Consider the following 6,981-nt stretch of genomic DNA (forward strand, 5'->3'; position numbering starts at 1 on the left):
GATCTCAAGTGTATTATATCCCAGAGATGCAGCGTTATAAAAGTACACACGCACAACTGGTTGCAGACTTCAGACGGGTAATACGTTCTTTCTTTCCATTTCAAAGTTCAAACAATGTTAGGTACGCTTGACAAGGAGCGTTTGTTTTATTCAGTGCATCAGCTGTCTCTTCTGTCAGTTTTTATCTTGAAACAGAGAACACAAGCACCCCAAAGAAGCCCAATTTACACTGTCGTCCCACAGAACAGCTGTACCGGTTGTTTGGACCATTGAATCCTACCAAGGTTGGGGCATTCCAGCCATGGGACCCTTGGATTTCACACTATTATATTTATTTTGGACACAAACGTTAAGTTCCAGAAGGAGGTAAAGCAAGATTTTCATAATATGAACATGACAGCATGGATGTCCTTTCACTGACTCATCCATCAGATCCTTGATCAATGAAGACAATGGCTATGGATCCCTGATTCATGGGCATTTGGCCACAAGGTTATCTGGATCACTGTACACTTTGATAGCCACAGTTGGGTTTGGGTTCCCTGAAGTATGGTAGCTGGTTGTGTACAAGTTTGCATTTGCTAACCAGGGAAAATTGCAGTGCCTCAGAGCCAATTTCTACACCAGATAAATATGACATACGTAAGCAAGCCTGCATTGAAAGTGGCATGTAACATGTGGCCATAGCATATAAAACCATAGAGTTGGAAGGGGCCATACAGGCCACCAATCCAACACCCTATTCAATGAGGATCAGCCTGGAACATCCCTCACAAGTGTTCATCCACTCTGCCTTGACCACTGCCAGTGAGGGGGAGCTCCCAACCTCCCCCATTTTGGAGCAAGGAATCTCATCTTGGAGGAAGGAACTTCATAAGTTAGCTTAGTTTGCAGGAAGAATTTTTTGTTTATCCTTCCAGCTAATTTTGTAGATTTCATAGATTGCCGGAATGGGGAAATTTGTAAAACTGACACATCTTTTGTCATCTCTCTAGCCAAGCAGGGTCCTGTTTCCTGTACGCTCTTCAGCTCCAGGACATCTGTTTTGACACAAACCAATCAAAACATACCCTCTGTTCCCAAGGGAAGCACACCACACACTGGTACAATGACATTTTGAGATTTGCTTTGACTTGCTACATTGTTTTTCAGCCCTTTCCCAATGCTGAATTTGTTCTTTATACAGCTTCAGCACATTCCCTTGCTAAGATTAGTGAGCTTTAGAATGTGACCCTCATGATCTTCCTCCTGGGTGGTTTCAGGCAGTTTAGAACCTGTGAACTCAGAAGAGCATTTTGGTGCATGGAAATTCAGCTTACATCACGTGATGCTGAACACTTTTAAAATTGTATTGTGACCATGATGAAGCCTGTGCATTACTTCAGAGAAGGGGGAGGGCAACAGCAAGGAGAGAGACAGAAGGTGAAGAACAAAGAGATGGATGATAAGGTAGAGCACAAAAGAAAGAGAAGAAGGAATTATCCCCAGATTTACTGATTGGCAGCTAACCAGCAGGAGGGAGAGATGGTTGTATGTATTAGTTTAACCATCCAAAATCTTGGCTGCCAACATCAAGTCATTTAGTTGAACAAAAGCAAAACCTGCACTGCAGTGAATATACATTCAGATGACTGTCCTTAACCACACAGAATGCAAGGAGACTGAGTAATGGACAACACTTTTTAATATAATAGGTGAAAACACAATATCACATGACATGTGGTGGGCAAACTTTCAAGTTCACTAGACCCCTTCATCAGGCTGAATGTTACCACTTGTTTGTATTTGAAATGTTTGAACAGCCTAAGGTTGCAAGCCTGCATTCAATTACTTGAGAGTAAGTCTCACTGAAGTTGGTAGGGTTTAAGTACACATGAGTAAGACCAAACTATAATGCTGCAATCTTAACTAAGATTTCCTCAGTAGGATTTAGTTTTGAGTAAATAAGATTTCACTCAAAATCTTAAATCCTCCATACAATTAAAATCCCCCGTATAGTTTATACTATCAGAGCACCCTAACCTGCATGTGGTTTGTGCAAAAACAAATTAGATTCTGCTTCTAATTTTATGTCATTTTAAAGCTTCTAGTGAGATTTTTAACACTGGGATCATCTTAGAAAACCAATCCAATAATAATTTCTATTGATTTTAACAAGAAATAGATTTCTAGGTGTAACACAGACAGAACATTTAACATTAGTAGCAAAAGATTTTGTTGGGACTACATTTTCAGAAATTGTATCTCATCCCTAGCAACCTTCCCTGCCAAATTTTGGAAGATAGGCAAAAGCATCCCTAATTGAAATTAAACTTGAAAATTTCACCTTCTCAGCAGGCACAAGCAATCATGAGCAGGTGATTCCACCTTACCTAGGATGCTCAAGCAGCAGGTGGAATGGAGGAGGGGGAACCTAAATCCTGACCTGAATAGCCAAGCCTGCTTTTTTAAAAAAAGCTATCAATTTTCAATCTTTTGTTGGACGGGGAGGGGAGTGACCCGGAAGTGGGGGAAGGCAAGCCACACAGCAGGCAGTGGGGCACTTCCTCATGTGTAAACAAGGAAATGCAAGGAGACTCCCCTGCAAAAACACCGTGGGGCAAGGAGCATTGCAGGAAGCATTCCATACATAATGGGTCTTAGATTCAAGTTCAGCAAATACCTTAGAGACCAACGTGATTTTTCGGGTATAAGTTTCCAAAAGTCAAAGCTCCCTTTGTCAGATCTGTCTGTTCTTCTGCAGACCAACTTGGCTACCCTCTGAAACTAAAGTGTCTGTATTTGCTCCTCACTGTTACTTTAAATTTATGTTCCTGTCCCCTGTGTCCCAGTCTGCAGGGCAAGCAGTGTGCCTCCAGAACTACTAATACCACCTCAGGCCTTCACACAAACATTCTCTCATATCCTCTCATTACCACAGCTTCCCAGAGGCACTTGACTCAGCTTCCTGACCCTCCAGAACAGTGGTTCTCAACCTTCCTAATGCCGCAATCCTTTAATACAGTTCCTCATGTTGTGGTGACCCCCAACCCTAACACTTATCCATATTACAGATGGAGAACACTGATGCACAGAGTCTTAGGCGACCCCTGTGAAAGGGTCATTTGACCCCCAAAGGGGTCGCGGCCCACAGGGTGAGAACCACTGCTCCAGAAAACCCCCAATCTCCATGTTTCAGCAGCCATGGATCTTTGTGTCTATATTTCTATGCTTCCCAGTCTCTAGAGTTCTGCCTGCCCGCCAGTGCATGCAAACAACCCTTCTCTCTTGATGCAAGGCAGGCAGAGCAGATGCTTCTTGTAAAAGCTGGCAAGCCATAGCCCCAGCATCCTGCCCATATGAGCATCTATCTCCCTGCTCCCATATCCACAGCACAAGTAATCTGGAGGGAAGCCATAGCCTCTGACCAATCTACCTTGCTTGTCCACTTGCTTGTACCAGCAAGGTCCTTGTAGGAGTGAGAGAATAAAGCAACTTGTGCAAACAGAATCCATGCTTATCTTGAATTAGAAAGTCCTTCAAATGCTGATACAATGCAATGAGCGGTAGAAATCTGACATGCTATACATTGAAAAACTAATTGTGATTGTCAGGAAAATCAAATACGTTATTCTGATCGGATGACATCCCTGAGTCCATTTGTGCCAGATCACTCACTCCTGCTGCCCAGGAAAATGAAACTAAAGAGCAAGGCATCAGAGTGATGATCAGATCAGAAGGTTGCTTAAAGAATCAAGTATCATCAACAATTCTGTTCCAGTTTGGAACATAGCATTATTCAAAATGGGCACAGTTTGTTTCAGGGGTTGCTTAGTAGAAATCCAGCTCCACATCCTCACTTTTTTGCAGGATTGCAGCCTAGAATCTCTAGCAGCTTGATCTGCAGTTGAGTCCAGCTGAGGCATATCGGCTTTAAATTGTTTAATCTCAGCAGAGTAAACAAGAGCAAATCAGATCAAACCAAACAATTTGGGCTTAATTGGCCAGAGGATTGCACTCCAAGACAGAAATAAAGCTGCTCTTGGCATATGATCTTTTTGACTGGCAGCTGGCCTCTTACTCCCACACTGCAGTGTAGTAGTGCACTGCCGACCCAGCAGTGCCGTAGTAGAACGTTGGGACGCCAACGGACCTGCGGCCTTGCCGGGTTGTGATCGCGACCCCCCCCGGCCTCAATCCCCCCCATGAGTCACGTGGGTCGAACTGTCTGAGGCTCAATCACCGGCGCTTAGGGACAATGGTCTTGCCTGCCCAGGTGAGGATTAGGCTCAGACGCTGTGCGACGCCTCCTCTCCGTGACGTAGCCAGATTGAGACTGTCATGCATCACATGATGATCTCCCCGACTCCCTCCCGGCCTCCCTGAACTCCCCAGGTCCCTCCCTCTCCTACACTCGAGGATAGAGTAACAATAAAAGGTGCCAGGAACCGGCAGACGGGAGACTCGCTAGGAACACGGACCTCCGGTCTCCCGCTGCTGGCGATCTCCACCAGATGTTATCTCCACGTCTCGTCTCGTTCTTACGCTGACCGCGTGGGTCGACTACACTGCAGGTCAGCTCTGAAGGGATTGCTGACATTTTGAACATAATGCTGTGTGCCCTGATCATTGTTCCAGAGGCATGATACATGGTAAAAGCAGAAGGTAAGCAAATCAACAAAGTGCTCTGGACATAAATGCCCAGATGCCATTAGCAGTGTTTGGCTCTAGAACTCTTGCAACAATAACCTTCCTGAATTAACATTTTCCCCACAGCAGGTCCAGAAGATTCCTTCTGTCTGAGGCTGTACAGTGCATTAGTCTTTGTCGCTAACCGGCAAGGCCAATTGTGCCCCTCTCTAGCATCCAGAGTTGCCGATCTCCAGGTGAACATCTCCAGATGACCAAGAACAGTTCCCCTTGAGCAAATTGTTGCTTTGGAGGTTGGACTTTACAGCATTATACCCTGCTGTGATCCTTCCCCTCACTAAACCACACCTCCCCGAGCTCCACCCCAAAAATCTTCAGGTACTTCTTAACCCAGAGCTGGTAACTCTACTAGCCTTGGAGTTTTAAAACCAGATGTTGCAAGGTTCAGACCGAACTGTAAGACACATTGTCCAGGCCAGAAGTGGCTCCTTTAAGACCACAACACATTTTTAGGGGTACGTCTGAGCGCTAAAATAGACAAGACATCTGTGGGTTTAAAGCAAAGCACCTGGAGAGAATTACTGTGAAGAGGCAAGCAGCAGATAAGGCCAAGGATTACCCTGTCTTACCCACACTACCTTTTTGATGTAGAGAACCAGTGTGATATCACAATTAAGTGTTGGGCTAGGATCTTGGAGACCCAGGTTTGAATATCCCTCTGCCATGGAAGTTCTCTGGGTGATCTTGGGTCAATCACACACTCTCTCTGTCACATTCACCTAATTTACAGGTTTGTTGTAGAAATAAAATGCAGGAAGGGAGAACAATATTGAAGGCTCCTTTAGTTTCCTATTAAGGATTGAAGAAGGGTATTAATATCTAAATAAATTAATTGAAAAGTGACATGTATCCTAAAGATGCTCTGATTGAATTTCATGAAAACAACTCCAAGCTGATCTATAAATGGACATAGTGAGCTGCTGATCACTGAGTCTGATCAATAAGTACAGAAGTACAGGCTGTTTTTGCATGGCACAATTACACCAGGGTTGAACTGGAATGATATATACCAGGGCTATTTTATCCCAGTTTCTGCTTATGCATGGCTCCCCACTTCTGCCCAGGAGTAGATTATGACCAGTAGGAAATGCTCCAGTTTAATCCACACGAGCTGGACTTCTGTATTTACTTCGGAAGCATGTCCGAGCATGCCAGTGTACCACATTCTGATTCGCTGTTGTTTTTGAGTAGCAGCTTGAATGAACGTCAGGTAGGGAGATCAGACGGCTGGGCAGGAAAAATAAACTTGGTCTGCTCCCGATTGGTGTTTGTGTGTATGTGCTGTGGGAATGGAAGAAATTGATCTGTGTTTTTAATGGTTTGAAATGAGATTTTGCTGTCAGAGGGAGAAAACCAGTGAATAGGTCTGCTAAGTGATTTAAAATAAAAGCTTGTACTGAGGAAAATAGACCAAGTGATTGTTCTGATTGGCTGTTGCTTTTGAGTGGCAACTGCAAGCACCTGTGAGCTTGCCCGGTATCCTGCATTCTGACTGGCTGTTGTTTTTGAGTGACAGCTTGAATGAAGATCAGGTGGCTGGGCAGGAAAAATAAAGCAGTCCTGCTCTTGATTGGGTTTTGCATGGTATAGGCACAAGCAGGGTCACACCAGGACTTTTTTAAAGGACCTCCAAACTGTGGATTTTTGAAAATCCCAGGCTAAGGTAAATATCGTGGGGCAACTCCAAGGCAGACCCTCGGCAGCTTCAGGAATTGTGTGGAATTCCCAGATGTACAGGAATATTTTCCGTGCTCACCCTGGGATGTTTTGACCATGCAAAAATGGCCGCAGTGACAGCTATCTGAAGTCTTTTTCCTGGAGATTCTGGGGACAGACCTGCAAAGTACAGCCTCTCCCGTAAATATTATGCATGTCTTTGCTCTTTAAATAGGATTCCTGCCTCCAATTTGGATTTGGCTTGGATCCAAGAAGTCTTTTCCAGTTATATAAAAGTTGTGTTCTCCTGCCCATTTCAAGCCATTACTAAGAAAGTGCACAAGACAAGAGAACAGACTAGTGTTCTTTGCGTTTTACTATTTATATAGCTTTGAGGAAGATGTTCATATGAGTCAGGTGGACAGTTTAAAACATGGATATTCTGTACCTGCAATCACATTTTGTATCTTACTGTCACAGTTCAAAGATAGGGTCTAAATGATAAAGAGAGGCCACAGGGTATTGTTGTACTCATATCTACAAAGGCACATGAGGAGAGAGATAAAGAGATGATTTGATTTTTAAAAAAAAAATCTCACATGTGTATCATGATGCTACAACAATCTGCATTACGCC

The sequence above is a fragment of the Sphaerodactylus townsendi genome, linkage group LG11, assembly GCF_021028975.2.
Source record: "Sphaerodactylus townsendi isolate TG3544 linkage group LG11, MPM_Stown_v2.3, whole genome shotgun sequence".
Taxonomy (NCBI): domain Eukaryota; kingdom Metazoa; phylum Chordata; class Lepidosauria; order Squamata; family Sphaerodactylidae; genus Sphaerodactylus; species Sphaerodactylus townsendi.